The sequence below is a fragment of the Gigantopelta aegis genome, chromosome 3, assembly GCF_016097555.1.
Source record: "Gigantopelta aegis isolate Gae_Host chromosome 3, Gae_host_genome, whole genome shotgun sequence".
Taxonomy (NCBI): Eukaryota; Metazoa; Mollusca; class Gastropoda; order Neomphalida; family Peltospiridae; genus Gigantopelta; species Gigantopelta aegis.
The window spans coordinates 92,807,753-92,824,324 of NC_054701.1; the positions used below are offsets into that span (position 1 = coordinate 92,807,753).

General features: G+C 35.4%; 2 protein-coding genes across 7 annotated transcripts in view; one reads left to right on the forward strand and one right to left on the reverse strand.

Annotated features, from left to right (window-relative positions):
• The window catches only part of LOC121369352 (EF-hand calcium-binding domain-containing protein 5-like), a 71,170-nt gene extending 68,532 nt beyond the window's left edge, over positions 1-2,638 (reverse strand). Inside the window, exon 1 of one of the 5 annotated variants that reach the window (XM_041494376.1) lies at positions 2,237-2,628. The gene's annotated coding sequence lies outside the window, so the exon portion shown is untranslated. Of the gene's footprint in view, positions 1-2,236 lie in introns of all 5 variants that reach the window. The other 4 variants (XM_041494375.1, XM_041494373.1, XM_041494378.1 and 1 more) reach the window with 4 other exon arrangements.
• The window catches only part of LOC121369354, a 78,689-nt gene that overhangs the window by 17,018 nt on the left and 45,099 nt on the right, over positions 1-16,572 (forward strand). The window lies entirely within an intron of this gene.

The following is a 16,572-nucleotide window of genomic DNA, read 5'->3' on the forward strand; positions in this document are numbered from 1 at the left end:
ATAAAATCAGTACGATTCACACGCGAGTGTAATAATTTCTTTATCATCCACAATATCCAAAATATTATTTTTATGAATAACAAGCTAGAACCATGTCAGAACATTTGAAACATAACTAAAAAGAGACAATAAAAAATATGTCATTTTCCGACATCATTTTTGATAAGCGTTTTTACACTGAAGAAGCCACATTAAGTTATGTCATAGCTTCACAAAATAGTGAAATCATTATGACACACGTGGGTCATACTGATTATATTTCCCTGAATACTTTGAACTATGTGGATAATAAATGTACTTATTTTGCAGCATTCATGAATATATCATTACAAATTCACCTATATGTACCCGATCGGAGCTTACCCCCAGACATTCCCCCTCCCTCAATAAACTTGGTTACTCTTCACCACCATTTCTACCCAGGTCATTCCCCACCCCCAGTTACTTGCCCACTAGGCGTATTATTAAAAATTAGTAAGACTGTAAGTGAAATGACGATGACCCAGGCACTGCATGAAGAAGATCCAACACCTCAAGGTGGCATATATATAGAGAGATATCACCAGCAAGTTGCAGAATATCGTGAATTATTATTACAACCGACCAGGGTTGGAATTCTTACTATATGGAATCGCCCACAATCTTCTAATGTAGTCTTTTAATGACTGTAAAGACTCTAATGATACAATAATGGATACAGTCAATACTAATTAATAATAATTACAAGATGTTTGTTTTTTATTTTCAATACATACATGTACATGTGCAAATAAATGTATGTCACCTAAAATTGTTCTGCTAAAAAATACATTTCATATTATGCATTTATGGTATGGTGTTGTCCATCCATCTATTAACATTAACTTGTCCTAACCATATCTTGTATACAGATGCATACAGCACCATCAAACCTCACATGTAGGAACAACTTGGGATGGTAGTGTGTGTGTACTATTACTAGGTCACTGTGACCTACTTTTCACAGTATACTGCACATAACAACAAATCCATACCCAGACCATATCTTGCATACAGAGATCACAATTTGTCCAGAATTTGTTACTCACTTGTCCTGTCCATAACATGTAATTACTCTAGTATGCAATTCAGCACTGACAATACATATGCTGATTTGTTGGTAGTTCTATATTGTTAACATTACTTACATAAAAACTGTTTCTCTGCCAGGCGGGACGTACACAATGTAGCTCAGTCGTAAAGCGTTCACTCAGTGCGTGGTTGGTCTGGGATCCATCCCCGTCGGTTGGCCCATTGGGCTATTTCTCATTCTAGTCTGTGCACCACGTATATCAAAGGCTGTGGTATGTACTTTCCTGTCTGTGGGTTGGTGCATTTAAAAGAACCCTTGCTGCTAATCAAAAAGAGTAGTCCATAGTGGCTGCAGCAGGTTTCCTCTCTCACTATCTGTGGTCCTTAACTATATGTCTGACACCATATAACCATAAATAAAATGTGTTGAGTGTGTCATTAAATAAAACATTTCTTTCTTTCTCTGCCAGTATAAATGGGTCACCAGAGTACCCATGCTTAACAAAATTTCCCTTTCTAATAAAGAAAACAACTTCAATTATTAATCAGACAGCACTTTCTGCAGTGGATATAGTATCAACAGTAGTTGGTCCAAAACAAACTGTTCATCCATCCCATTACAAAAATTTCACATAACTAGAATTGAATCATACCTGTCATTAATATCTATGGTTTCTATCAAACTCCTGGTGGGCATATCATGTACATCACGGGTACTCTTGTTAAGTAATAATAGGGGAGGAAAGACCAGGGGTGTAGATAGTTCAACGACTTGGGTGGGGAAATGCCCTAGAATCAGGGTTTTTTGTGCATTTATTATAACTACCAAAATGCTAGGAATCATTTCATATTGGTTCGTAATTATACTTGTCATTATGTTATCTCTAAATTGTTTAAATTATTAAGTTTACGGACAAGCCATACTGTTACTATCTTACAACAGAAGAACAGTAATCTAGTGTGGGTTAACAGTAGTCTAGCGTGGGTTGCCAGCGCCCGGGTCAAGGCAAGTATTGCGCCCCCTAACCAGTGAACCGTTAGCACTCCCAGTCCCTTCCACCAGTCCAGAATTTTGCGTCCAGGGCAACCGCCCCAGTGACCCCGCTCACGCTACGCCACTGCAGAAGAAGAGCTCTGTATTTTATGTTACCATATTTAAAGAAAAATACTGAAAATGTCTACTTGCCTTTAATTAAAGTGTAGAGTGCTGCAGACCTGTATACACATTCAAGTCAAGTATTATGACGTCACATGGAACCGTTGTCATAATCGCTATGGTTTGACCGTTTTTGTTAGTTTTTTTGTTTACATATGAAAACGTTAATGGATAAGCGGTGCATAAAATCCTGAAACATATAGATAACTGGCAGCTGAGAATCGGTGTTTAACATCCAGTAAAAGCTTTTGTTGGAGATATCGCTGGCACTACAACTTGCGATATGTCTTGCTATATTCTACTCCTAGGACATATCGCTTCTTTTGTTACGTCACTGTATGTTTCGTCACTAAACCTATCATTAGTGACGTCACATCACTGTCGCTCAACTAGTTGACGAGTCTACCGCTGCCAAATATAGTAACATTGAACCCACATTACTGACATTGTTTACAATTGTCGCAGATGAAAAGAATGCTAATGGATAATAAAAAGAATACCCCCTCCTTTCTTGTGATATCATAATTTATCAGCACTCGTTGATAAAAGTATAAAAATCCTCGGCAAGCCTCGGAGTTCATACTTTTATCAATTCGTGCTGATAAATTATATCACAAGACACTCGGGGAGTATCCTCTATTTATTGCAAATTAAAAATAATAAAATAATAAAAATAAAGATGCGTTTGTTTTTAATCTATGATGTTGCGTTTTTTATTCATCGGTGTACCCACATGCTACAAAGAACTATATTGTGCATTGCTATATCACTAGAACAGTAGTTTCACTTGAACATAATATGGAACACGTTTTACTATGACTATCAGTCTGGACCCAATCTCGCAAAACATCGTAAGCCTAGTTTTGCACGTAAACGTAACTCTACGACTAAACCACAGTTCTTATTACTATTATAATTCAACAAATACAGTTAGAAGAACACATATTTCATGTCCTTCAAAATACTCCAGCTTCCGTAATGATGTAATTTTCTGCGTGAAATTGATGTAAACGCATGACCAGTATAACTGCCAGTAGCAGACGTAATCTTGCAATGTTTAGTGAAATTGGCCCCTGGGGGCTCATTCCACGAAGCGATCTTAGCCCTACAGTCACCTTAAGTGAATAAGGTAACTTAAGGTGATCTTAACACTAAAATTGTTTCGTGGAACGGGGCCCTGATACCTAAAACGACATTCGCGCCATTTTCATCTGCTGATCACGTGATGTGATTATTGACCCTGCCATTTCCAAATCGCTTTTACAAGAATAATTTGCTGATGTTATATCAGATGTTATTAAGCAGTTGATATTTATATATACTACTCAAAAGAATTTAAGGGTCAGACGATATTTTCGACATTATTTTCTGAATGTCAATTATATTACCTAGACCATAATGTCACGCATGGTATTGTTCCATTTTGACGAAAGTGGGGCTAAGCAACCCATAACTGAATTAAAATCCACTGTCATTGACACTGTCGACTAGTTCTAATGGCGAAAACATGCTTACATTTGCACGTAAATTAGGGCGAAAGCGAAAGGTCTGCTAAGTGCCCATAACTTGCTTTTTCACAAAGCGCTTCATTTGCACGCTTTGCAAGTGTATTCCATGTTCCCAATGCTGAATTTCCGTATAATTGGAGCTTGCGTTCGTGTACGGTGCACACTCCAAATTCGACAATGGTACGACTTCAACTGACTATCGAAGATCGAGGAAGGGCTATTGCTTGGCTTCAGGATGGCAATACACAAAGAAATGTTGCTCTGAGACTTGGTGTCAGTCAGAGTGTCGTTGGCCGACTGTGGCAACGGTACCAAGCAACGAATTCTGTTCGAAATCGTCCACGTTCGGGAAGACCCCGAAGCACTACAAATAGAGAGGACCGCTACATCACCAATATGGCTCTACGTCAACGCACAACCACTGCACGCCGATTACGTGACAATCTGCGGACAGCGACTGGAACTCGAGTGTCTGATCAAACCATACGCAATCGTCTGAGAGCCAATAATCTACGCTGCCGTCGCCAGGCTGTTCGACCACCACTCCTACCACGTCACAGAACGGCCAGACGTCACTGGTGCACACTTCATCTGCGGTGGCAACGTGTTCAGTGGGGTCGAGTGATGTTCACTGACGAGTCCAGGTTTAGTCTCCAGTTCAACGACGGTCGGGTTCGTGTCTACAGACGTCCTGGGGAGCGCTTCGCTGACGTTAACGTTAGACAACGTCACTGGTTCGGTGGTGACAGCATCATGGTGTGGGGCGGCATCTCTATCCACCACAGAACCCCCCTCTATGTGGTGGATGGCAATCTGAATGGAATCCGCTATCTGAATGAGATTATCCGGCCGGTGGTTCTCCCAGGCCTTCAGCAGATTGGCGGCGGGGCAGTTCTGCAGGATGACAATGCCAGACCCCACCGCGCCAGGGTGGTAACGGACTTTCTCAGACAACAAGGTATCGCCAGGATGGATTGGCCAGCATATTCGCCTGACTTGGCCCCAATAGAGAACGCCTGGGACGATTTAGGCAGGAGAGTTCGGGATAACCATGCCCCTCCGGCCAACCTTCATGATCTGGGTCAACTTCTTATGGCAGAGTGGCAGGCCATTCCCCAAGAGTTCTTCAGACGTCTGATCAACAGCATGAGGCAACGATGTGTCGAGTGTATTCGCGCCAGGGGTGGATTCACACACTATTAAACGAATGTTCTAATGTGTAAAATCCATGTTTGACAACCTTCAACTTTGACAGCATGTCATGTGACTTTCTTGTATACAGTGACGTTTATTTGTGTTTTTTTGTAAATATGGAACAATAATTTAAAATTTTGGTGTAGTTTACATCATCAATCTAATACACTCTGAAACTTATTTGGTTATAAATTTTTGACCCTTAAATTCTTTTGAGTAGTATATATAACAAAATGCACCATTTGACAGCACGACAAGTAGGCCTACCATTTCCTTTATTCACGAAATATGTCAATAGCGTCAGTCTATCCTATCAACGAATATCAGTGTTTTATTTTGTTATTCTTTTGGGTTTTTTTTTCTCTTTGTTGTTGTTGTTTTTTTGGTGGTGGTTTGGGGTTTTTCCCCTTTCTTTTAAAATTTTATTTAGGGAAGTATTATTACCTGTAATTTAACTTACTATTGTTGTAGTAGGCCTGGGCCTACTTCATAAATAAATTCACAAAACCTGTGGTACGGCAAAGCAGTGTAATCTTCCATTCGATTTACAGGCCTATATTCAGTGATGAATTTCTTTTTTAAAAAAAAGAAGAAAAAAGGAATGATTTGGTTGCATTAAATAAAAGTGAACTGCATTACCCTTGATACCGTTTCCCCACCATTTTATAGTGTTCATTCTCCTCCGAAAAAATATATTGGGGAAAAACAAAGCACTTATACAAAGTTTTATTATTATATTTTTAATTAAAAAAATTAAAGAGATTTAAAAAAAAAAAAAAAAGAGAAGATTTTGAAAAATAATCCACTGACGTGGGATAACATTTTTCTGTTCACTTTATTTTTATCTTCTTCAAATAAATTCAGTGCATTGATATCGCTGATAAAAGTTTTTTTTTTTTTATAAAGGCGTTCAAAATATTATTTGACACCCAAAAGATAAATTATTTTAATGACGAACACTAAATTAAAATAACATCGGAAAAAGTTTAGTTTCTATGGCTTCGGGCTTTCTGATGGACAGATCAAATTAAGAATCACGTGACAAAGAAGTCTGACCTAGATATGTAAATTAGGTGTATTTTTCGATACAGTCGTCGATCTGTTGTATCGTAGTTTTTAGTAATAGGCCTACATTGTCCTAGATTTTTTGTAGAAAAATACAACTTTTTATTTTAATTCAACTATTTTCGTTAACACACATCATTTAGTATCCAATGCGCTATTTTCTGTACGAGTTCAAACAGACGATCTTATTTTGCAAAAATATGTGCATGTGTTTCGTACTTTTTTCTTTAAAATTTCAAATATTTTTATTATTATATCTTTTTAAAAAAAAAGAGTTACGTAACGTCTTTGTAAGTTAAACGTAGTTATTACAGTAGTTCTAAGTTAAGTTAACACACTAATTAAAATGTGAAACTTCCTCGTTTTGAAGTGATGTGCGTATCCATTATGTCAAATCATGTGGCGAACAAGCACGTGCGTGTTTGTACACGATTAATAGTTCTGTTCAGCGACTATTAGATTGCGTGTTACAAATAGTGACATTTAATAAAGTCGATCCGGTGAAAAATCAACTTTTACCAACCAGCGATGTTACTTCTTTATTATTTACGATTAAAAAACGGGGCCATTCGACAACTTTTATGTAAAGCTCTCAAGGAGAGGTGGAATCGTAGGATGCGTTACAAAATGTAATTTAGGAGGATCTTTAGTGGTTGTCGAATTACACAGCGTATTTTCTAATGAATATTATTTTTTTGTTTTATTCAAAAAGTAAAATGCAACCAGTCATGGCCATTTTATAACTAAAAACAAAGAGAAAATTCAATTATGTTGAACAGAATTAGCAACCACCAAGATAAGGGCCGCAACTCTAAACGCGTTTTATAATTTTTGACAAAAACGCGACCCCGAACAGCTACATGTCGATTCCGGTTTTATGAACATTAACGACTGAATTAATCGTCAAAAATCGGTAGTGTTCGTAAACTAGGATAATGAATAAATTAGTTTACGTGACTCTTAGCACCTTAGTTGCAAATCAAAAGTGGTGAAATTATTTTCCCAAATATAGGTTATCAATTTGTAACCCTTTATCAGCCATAAACACGATATGTATATGTTGTTATGTGCAATATTTTAAAGAACCGATTTATGTCGCCAACATAAATTTAAGGTCTCACTACACAGATGATATCTGCCATTGAAACCCATGTTAAATTACCCAGCTTAAAACGAAGATTGCCAATAGAACAGGTTCTTGTTGGCACTAACAACATAAACCATTGCAAACATACATTATATATAAGCATTTATTTTCACTCCAAAATTTAGAACATTTCCGTCTCAGTTTCTTGCAATATGACCGCATATGGCTGTAGTACCGGTCGGAACAGGTGGTTCAATAACCGATTCACTCTGGCTGTCTTTTACACTGTACACCCATGTCCCAAAAGGTCGATGCACAATATTACAAAATAACATAGGCAAAATACAGCCAGAATGAACTCTCTACCCGGAAGTATTCTATATAGTGAGACCTAAACCACTGTAAGTAAAAGAATTGATTTATTAAAGTAATTATGATTGATCAGGATTTTTATACCAAGGGACATAACTTTTGAAATTTTCGCCACTAATTTTAAGATTGTTTCTTTCATAGCACACACAGAATCTCAAACTTGCATACATATTGCTATTATAAACAAGACTGACTGATGCCAAAAATACATTGCAAAAAAGATTTAATGAGCATAAATCATTTTCAGTCTCGATTTTGCCTCATATTTGACTAAATACAGTTATGGGCCAAATGTTTTCAGTGTGACAGTTGTAAACCAAAAGTATAACTAATACATAAACATGGCAATTTGGAACATTTACAATGTGAAATGAAAGACAAGTAAGATATACATTAAACAAAGGTATTGCTTTTTGTTCACATATGAATATTTATAGTTCACATTTATTTACTTGTAATTACCAAATTAATTTTTACTGACATCCCTTAACGACTCCATACTAACGTCTCTTGATCTAGCTGATTTGCTAACCTCATAACAAAGCAGCTTCAAAAAGTGAATTGATACGTTAGTTCAGTATATTGTCATTAAAATTAAAATGCTAACATATGTACTGTGGCCAGAAGGAATGATGGTTAATTAGTTTTAAAGCTAATGTCCACTATCAAAACATAATAAAATTGCACTTTTCAATGCTTTTTGTATGTCATATTAAAAATACTCTACACCAAATAATTGTATACCTACCTTGAGTTTCTGCCAGAGGGTAAAATTACATGTATGTACCCCAAAATCTTGGAAATTAATAGATATATTTTGTTTTAATTTTTAGGTAGATTATAGTAAGAGAATTGCTGTTTAAAATTTGTAAAAGTGCATGAAATAAAATGTCCAATAAAAAAACATTTCAAACCCATAACCACCCAATATATGCCTTGAATATATTTAGTTTTTATTTTGTCCCCTCAAATTATTTTCTGGCAGAAAGCCAGCTACCTTTAGCAGAGGTTGAAATAATTGGTTGTCTAATTTTCAGCTGTTACCATAAAATAATATAATTAATCACTTTTGACATCTAGCAATTTAAAGCAAAATTCACAATAGTTACCACTTTGAATAAGTGTTACATATTATTTTGTTTTGTTTTACTTGTAATATATTTTCACCAGGACTTCCATCTTCCTCCATGAATGAGAAAATAACACTTGATATATTGTAATTATTTTTGTTTTATTTCAATACATAATAACAAAAATGTGTTTTATGTCAGTATGTGGAGCAAACTACCTGGAACAGTTGGTTTGAAATCATAATTACAAAATCCTAAAGATAAAAGGAACTGGCTCCTAACCTCAGCCTCTACATATTATCTACATTTGTACAGCCCTGTAGGAACGATATTTGAAGTGTGTGTGTGTGTGGGATATTGGTACAGCATCTTTTTTAAAAACCATAACATATGGTATTACCATGCCTTGTGTAAGCCGACAAACCAGTTCGAACGAATCAAAACTAGAGTCCACTGCTGTCTCAATGGTCTTGGACATTTCTTCCTGTTCAGTCTTTCCGCATTGTTTTAATTGTATTCACTCACAGCTTTCTTACTAGGAAATGCGTCAAGACTAAATCCATTGGTTTTTGTATTGCTACCGCCACCAACAACACACTGTTTAACTATAATAGAATCAAAAGAAGCAATGTACTATAATCACAATGGCACTGGCTATCGATAGGAGTTCCCTTCATTACATCATGGATCAAATCTTATTGAAATTCCCGAAACGAATTGAGCTGATTCTGTTTTTTAATGGAATATTTTTAAATCGGAAATATACCGGTATATAATTTTAAAAAATGTTTGTGTAAATTTTCTAATCATATTAAACAATATATGTTGATTGATATAGCTCAATACATTATATATCTGGAACAGTACTGTAAACTATGGTAATAAAGTAGCCAGTCTATTACACAATGTGTGTGTATGATTTCATTTCAATATATCAACAATTAAGAGGAGATATCATCAAAAATATATGATAGGTCAAATTCTTGAACATTTCTAAAAACAATACATCCTGTTATAAAGGGTTAATTTTGTTGAGTATATACATGTATATATATATATATATATATATATATATATATATATATATATTACCTGTATGTAACCTGTACATGTATACTATACAGAACAGATAAGAAAGCAGTAATACTTATATAAAATTTTCTTATCAGAGAATTGATCTAAACCATTACAACATTTTACATGTTTGTGCAGTTTGCCATTTACTATTCTATTTATCAAATGTGAAAATGTTATTCTATGGGTAACTGAATAGCAGCCAGTAAGGACAAACAGTTAATGTGAACTTACAGCCGGTTGTTGGCTGTTTGCAGGCAGGCAAGTAAAGTGGTGTCAGATATTTCATATGATAATAATATTGACCATGGCTCTTGTTATAAAGAATTTCCACAGTAAACACACCAGCATGGCTGGAGAAGTGGAATATAAACGATGCACACTCAATGCGAGGAATGCAGGTTCTCACAGATTACTGTGCCAGCCGGGTTTCTTTCTTCACCTGAGCAATCACGTCACATTGCTTGAGGCCGTTGGCTGTATTACCATCATTACACATGATGTATACACACATAAACTAGTGTTGGGAATCAGTTGAAATTTCAACACTGGATAAAATCGGTCTGCACCAACCAGTTAACTTCTGATTAAACAGTTGGTTAGAATTATATGAAAATACGAAAGATTTGAATTACAAGGACCATGCATCTGTGGTCATATTCTCTGGAATAGACCCTAAAATAGCTCATTTTACCTTTAATAATTATTTAATATATTTTTCTTTAAGAACGCATGAAAACCTACCTGTACCATCCCCAACACATATACATGTATATAACAATTTAATGATTTGGAGGAACAATTACAGTTTACATTTTATACTCGATCATCACACCTTTAGACCCAACTGCAGGGCTTCTAGATTACGGTAGCCCCACTCCCATGGCTAGCGATATTCAATGTTAGGCTAGTCAATAACTACTATCATCATGTCCAACGGCTAGTAAAAACAAAGGTGTAAAATGCTGCATTTATGTCTGTTTTGTAAATGTGACTTTCCTCCCCCATCCACCTACCCAAATAAAAGGGTGACATACCTGCATCTGATTGTATTTATTAAAGTAGGGCTAGTGAATTTATAATCATGGCTAGTAAAACTATTTAATCACTGATCGCATAGCTAGTGAATTTATAATCATGGCTAGTAAAACTATTTAATCACTGATCGCATAGCTAGTGAATTTATAATCATGGCTAGTAAAACTATTTAATCACTGATCGCATAGCTAGTGAATTTATAATCATGGCTAGTAAAACAATTTAATCACTGATCGCATAGCTAGTGAATTTATAATCATGGCTAGTAAAACAATTTAATCACTGATCGCATAGCTAGTGAATTTATAATCATGGCTAGTAAAACAATTTAATCACTGATCGCATAGCTAGTGAATTTATAATCATGGCTAGTAAAACTATTTAATCACTGATCGCATAGCTAGTGAATTTATTTTTTAATTCTAGAAGCCCTGCAACTGTTTTAATTATTATAATCGATCATTGGAACATCACTAACAAACTAAAACTAAAAAAAACTTTCTCAAAGTACATGTAATATATATACATATATGTACGTGTGAATTACTATCATTACACGTTATGTTTATTATAATCGATCATTGGAACATCACTAACAAACTAAAACTAATAAAAACTTTCTCAAAGTACATGTAATATATATACATATATGTACGTGTGAATTACTATCATTACACGTTATGTTTATTATAATCGATCATTGGAACATCACTAACAAACTAAAACAAAAAAAAACTTTCTCAAAGTACATGTAATATATATACATATATGTACGTGTGAATTACTATCATTACACGTTATGTTTATTATAATCGATCATTGGAACATCACTAACAAACTAAAACTAATAAAAAACTTTCTCAAAGTACATGTAATATATATACATATATGTACGTGTGAATTACTATCATTACACGTTATGTTTATTATAATCGATCATTGGAACATCACTAACAAACTAAAACTAATAAAAACTTTCTCAAAGTACATGTAATATATATACATATATGTACGTGTGAATTACTATCATTACACGTTATGTTTATTATAATCGATCATTGGAACATCACTAACAAACTAAAAACTAATAAAAACTTTCTCAAAGTACATGTAATATATATACATATATGTACGTGTGAATTACTATCATTACACGTTATGTTTATTATAATCGATCATTGGAACATCACTAACAAACTAAAAAAAAAAAAAACTTTCTCAAAGTACATGTAATATATATACATATATGTACGTGTGAATTACTATCATTACACGTTATGTTTATTATAATCGATCATTGGAACATCACTAACAAACTAAAACTAAAAAAAACTTTCTCAAAGTACATGTAATATATATACATATATGTACGTGTGAATTACTATCATTACACGTTATGTTTATTATAATCGATCATTGGAACATCACTAACAAACTAAAACTAAAAAAAACTTTCTCAAAGTACATGTAATATATATACATATATGTACGTGTGAATTACTATCATTACACGTTATGTTTAACAATAAATGGTAGCTCTGTGAAACTGCTAGTAGGGTACCAGGCAGTTAAAAAGAAATACACCACTGATATATAGGCACACACAAACATACACATGTATCAAGCTCTGTATGGGTGAAACTTGAGAAGTGTTAAACATTCATTTTGTACATGTACATGTGCAAATGATGTCCTGTTTATGCCTTGACAGACAGGGAGAACCTTGCCTGAGGTGCTGGGGTCAGAAGATCAAACCTCTATGGTGGACTGACTCATTCTGTGATTGAGTTTTCCTCCATCCCGACTAGTGCCTCTACTGGTACATCAGAGACTGTGACACTGGTAGAAACATGGTTGTATCATGTTATCCGTTGACTTGTAGTTTGGTACCTTAGAAGCAGATTGATTTCCTCACTGGTTGAGATAAATATTTTTTCATTGCTTTCGTCATGCAGGCAAAATAAAGCACCATGTCACTGCTTGCCCAGAGATATTGACTGCATTCAGCACAGGTTAAAAAACTATTGTTTGCTTTCTCTGAAGAAAATCCTCACAGATGTAAATATGCTCTTGGTTTAGTTTATCTCTGGGGTGGGTTTTTTTTTTCCTTCTTGTTTTTTCATTTTTTCTTTTAGTAGATACATGTACATAGGTGTTAAGCCAGACAATAAATATTATTAACAACTTGACAACTTAATGAATAGTGTGACTAAATAATTAAAAGCTCATTAATTAAATATATTAATTCTTGAATGGCTCATAATTAAATATATTAATTCTTGAATGGGACAAATTAAAGATTCAATATATGTCTGCCAACTCCAACTTAAACTTGTTTTTGGTGCATGATGACATAATCTGTACATGTGTACATACAGGTACTACAGTGTATGCTTTAAGTAACATTAACAGTCCCAAATTAAGCGAAAAACAGTCAAACCTGGTAAGCTGCATGCTGTCTGAGGAATATAAAGAATTGGTCTTTTAAAGGAGGGGACAATTAGAAAGAAAGAAATGTTTTATTTAATGACACACTCAACACATTTTATTTACGGTTATATGGTGTCAAACATATGGTTAAGGACCACACAGATATTAAGAGAGGAAACCCGCTGTCGCCATTTCATGGGCTACTCTTTTCGATTAGATGGGACAATTAAGGCATTTGGCCTGGTATGCATAGTCAACGATATATAATGCACATTATTGCTTAATATCAACAAGTATAATCGTATAGTTAATTAATAAAAAGTTTAAATGTGACAGCTATTATATATAACGGGCGCAGCCATTTTGTACCATCCCAGTGAATACGCCCACTGGCGTGCTGGTGGTTACGTAATACATAATGTGTCACATCAGTAATTAGTCTTCGAACTAAAGAAACAAAACATACCTGAGTTTTGTGGATGCATGGCAATGTTCTGTAATAATATCCATCCCAGTAAGCCAACACCAAGTAGGCCTATATATTATTTTTCAATACAAAGTGTTGAAATAACTATATTATGTTTTGTACATAAATTAACCCACGTACTGAAATAATAATCAGCGTGTTTCTTGGTTAATTGGTCTTTTCTTTCCGTGGCCTGTACCTGTGGTTCCTGGTTGGCAGGTGTATATTTAGACGGTCCCCAGACACTGTGTCTACACACACTAAAAAGACATGCCTCTTTTATTAAGATCACAGGGTATTGTGTGATAACCACGCTGACATCCCTCAAATCGTAATGGACATTATCAGCCATCCTGCTTTATTACTGTAAGTAATTCTGTAAAACCCTTGATTAAGTAGACTTTCCCATCTAAAATAAAAAAAACTGACCAATTACGTAGTCCCAAAGAAAAAAAATTATCATTTGGGTATCGTGAGTGGTCGTTTTTGCCCCAACATACCCTACCAATAGGCCTAATAATATGCTCTTTTTTTTTCTTCTATTTTTAAAAGAGAAAAATACTATAACTCTAGTTCATTCTATTGATGCAACTTGAAATATATTTAGTTAATAGTTTATTATACTATTACGTCATTTGTGTTTTTTACAAGTCAGGTTGATGAAAGCGAAGCGCCTTGTCGAAAATTAGAGCGTTTGTTTACATTGTGCATAGAGGCATTGGATGGAGCTGACGTCACTTCACCCCAAGCTATACCATCGGACGTCACAAAAACGAAACAAAATGGCTGCCCCTAGTTTGCAGGAATAAGCATGTTTTTTTATTAACTCTAAAATTATGCGTTTTTCATTTGTTAAAGTGTCAGTATGTGTTGGTTGTCTGGGTATACATCTTTCCAACACATCAGGCTCATATTTGAGTTGATCCTCCCTTTAAGATAGACTACTTGATATAGGTTAATTAATACTACATTGTTGATTTTGAGGAAAGACAAGGTAGTCTAACTCAGGTAGCAGTTTGTACTAGATATGATTTCAAAAAATAGTAACGTGGCCATGTGGTTAAAGTTTGTTTTGTTTAACAACACTGTTAGAGCACATTGATTGTTAATCATAGGCTATTGGATATCAAACGTGGTAATTTTGACATATAGTCTTATAGAGAGGAAACCTGCTACATTTTCCCATTAGTAGCATGGGAATCATTTATATGCACCATCCCACAGACAGGATAGCACATACCACAGCCTTTGATATACTAGTTGTGGTGCACGTGCTGGAATGAGAAATAGTGCAATGACTGACTGACTGTGCAGTATGGGGTAGGTGGACCAGGGACAGAATTTAGCTCATTTGGTATCGAATCACCTCAGTGGACATATTTCTCTGATTGGTTTTACTTGAAAGTTCACATGAAAGATACCATGCTGCCAATGGGAAAATGTAGTGGGTTTCCACTAAGGCAATGAGTAAAAAATATAGCTGATGATTAATAGCCAGTGTGCTCTAGTGATGTCATTAAACAAAAAAGATTTTTTTTTTTTAATACTAAGACAGTTGGCTGGTTAAAAGAGGTGGTCTCTTTCGCAGGTTTGTATACTGACAGCTAAGACTTGATTGCATGTGTATTTAAATCTCTTTGTCACTTGATATAAATGACAATGAAGGGTGTATTCATTTATTGTTTGCAGTTCATTACATTATCCTGTACACTGTAATGAAATGCAAAGAAAGCACTGTTTATACAAGGATGGAAACCATTGTGCTATTGTGCCAGTCACAGCTATAGTCAAGGTTACAACTTGTATGGCAGACCACTGCCTATTGTACACTCTCTTATTTACTGGTTAGACCACAGTGATGAAACACATGTGAGTCATGCGACTGCTTCAAATTCACCTGTTTCCCTCCAGTGTCAGCTTACTAATGGCCTTAGTTTTCACACCAGTTAGTATATGTTATATCACGTAAACACGTGATTTATTGGTTGATGTCTGTCCGCTTGATTGATTTTCAGGTCATCAGGGTTGTGTGACTTCTCTTTTACTCTGTTAGGCCCAATTTCTTTTGTAACAGTACAGCCATGATTCTCGATTGAAGCAAAAACTGACTATATAGTCTTTGCAGGGCTACTATAGCTCCGGATGAGATGAGAATTTCACCAAATCATCTATTTAAACTTCATAAATTACAATCATCCAGTTATTTTCTAATAAAATAACAATTATTACATGATATTTATTTGCCAAATTGAACTAAAATTCACCAATTGTTTTTAAAATTAGTAATTATTGACATTTGCGAGTGCCAGAGCTACACTTAGCCCTGCTCTGTGATGAGCAGAATGAAGGTGAGCTGCAGATCACCCTCTACACGTAGCCCTGCTCTGTGATGAGCAGAATGAAGGTGAGCTGCAGATCACCCTCTACACGTAGCCCTGCTCTGTGATGAGCAGAATGAAGGTGAGCTGCAGATCACCCTCTACACGTAGATGCTCTGTGATGAGCAGAATGAAGGTGAGCTGCAGATCACCTCTCTACACGTAGCCCTGCTCTGTGATGAGCAGAATGAAGGTGAGCTGCAGATCACTCTCTACACATAGCCCTGCTCTGTGATGAGCAGAATGAAGGTGAGCTGCAGATCACTCTCTCGAAATGATGCTAGGCGACCTATCACATACACATTTCAAATAAAATATATATAAACATTTTTATTGTACGGTGATCAATTTGCCATTCTAAAAGTTTCCATTTAAGTGTTGGGGGGGGGGGGGTGGAGCAGGAATGATTTCTTACAGGTACCTCTCCTGGCGAAGACTGATTTAGATTTTTTGGTTGATTCAAGGATAAAATGAAATAATGTTGTGCACACCTTTTATGACTCAATGTGGGGGTTTTGTTGCTGGTTTTCTTGGAATTGGGAGGGGGGTCCTGGGTCAGTTTGTTCTTGCATCAACTGAGAGAAAATCCATGTGTTCTGTTTTTACTTGAATCATGTATCGTTGTTGAACTGTCATTGAGAAACTGGGCGTTTGTCTGATTGATGGCACATTCAGTAAATGTCG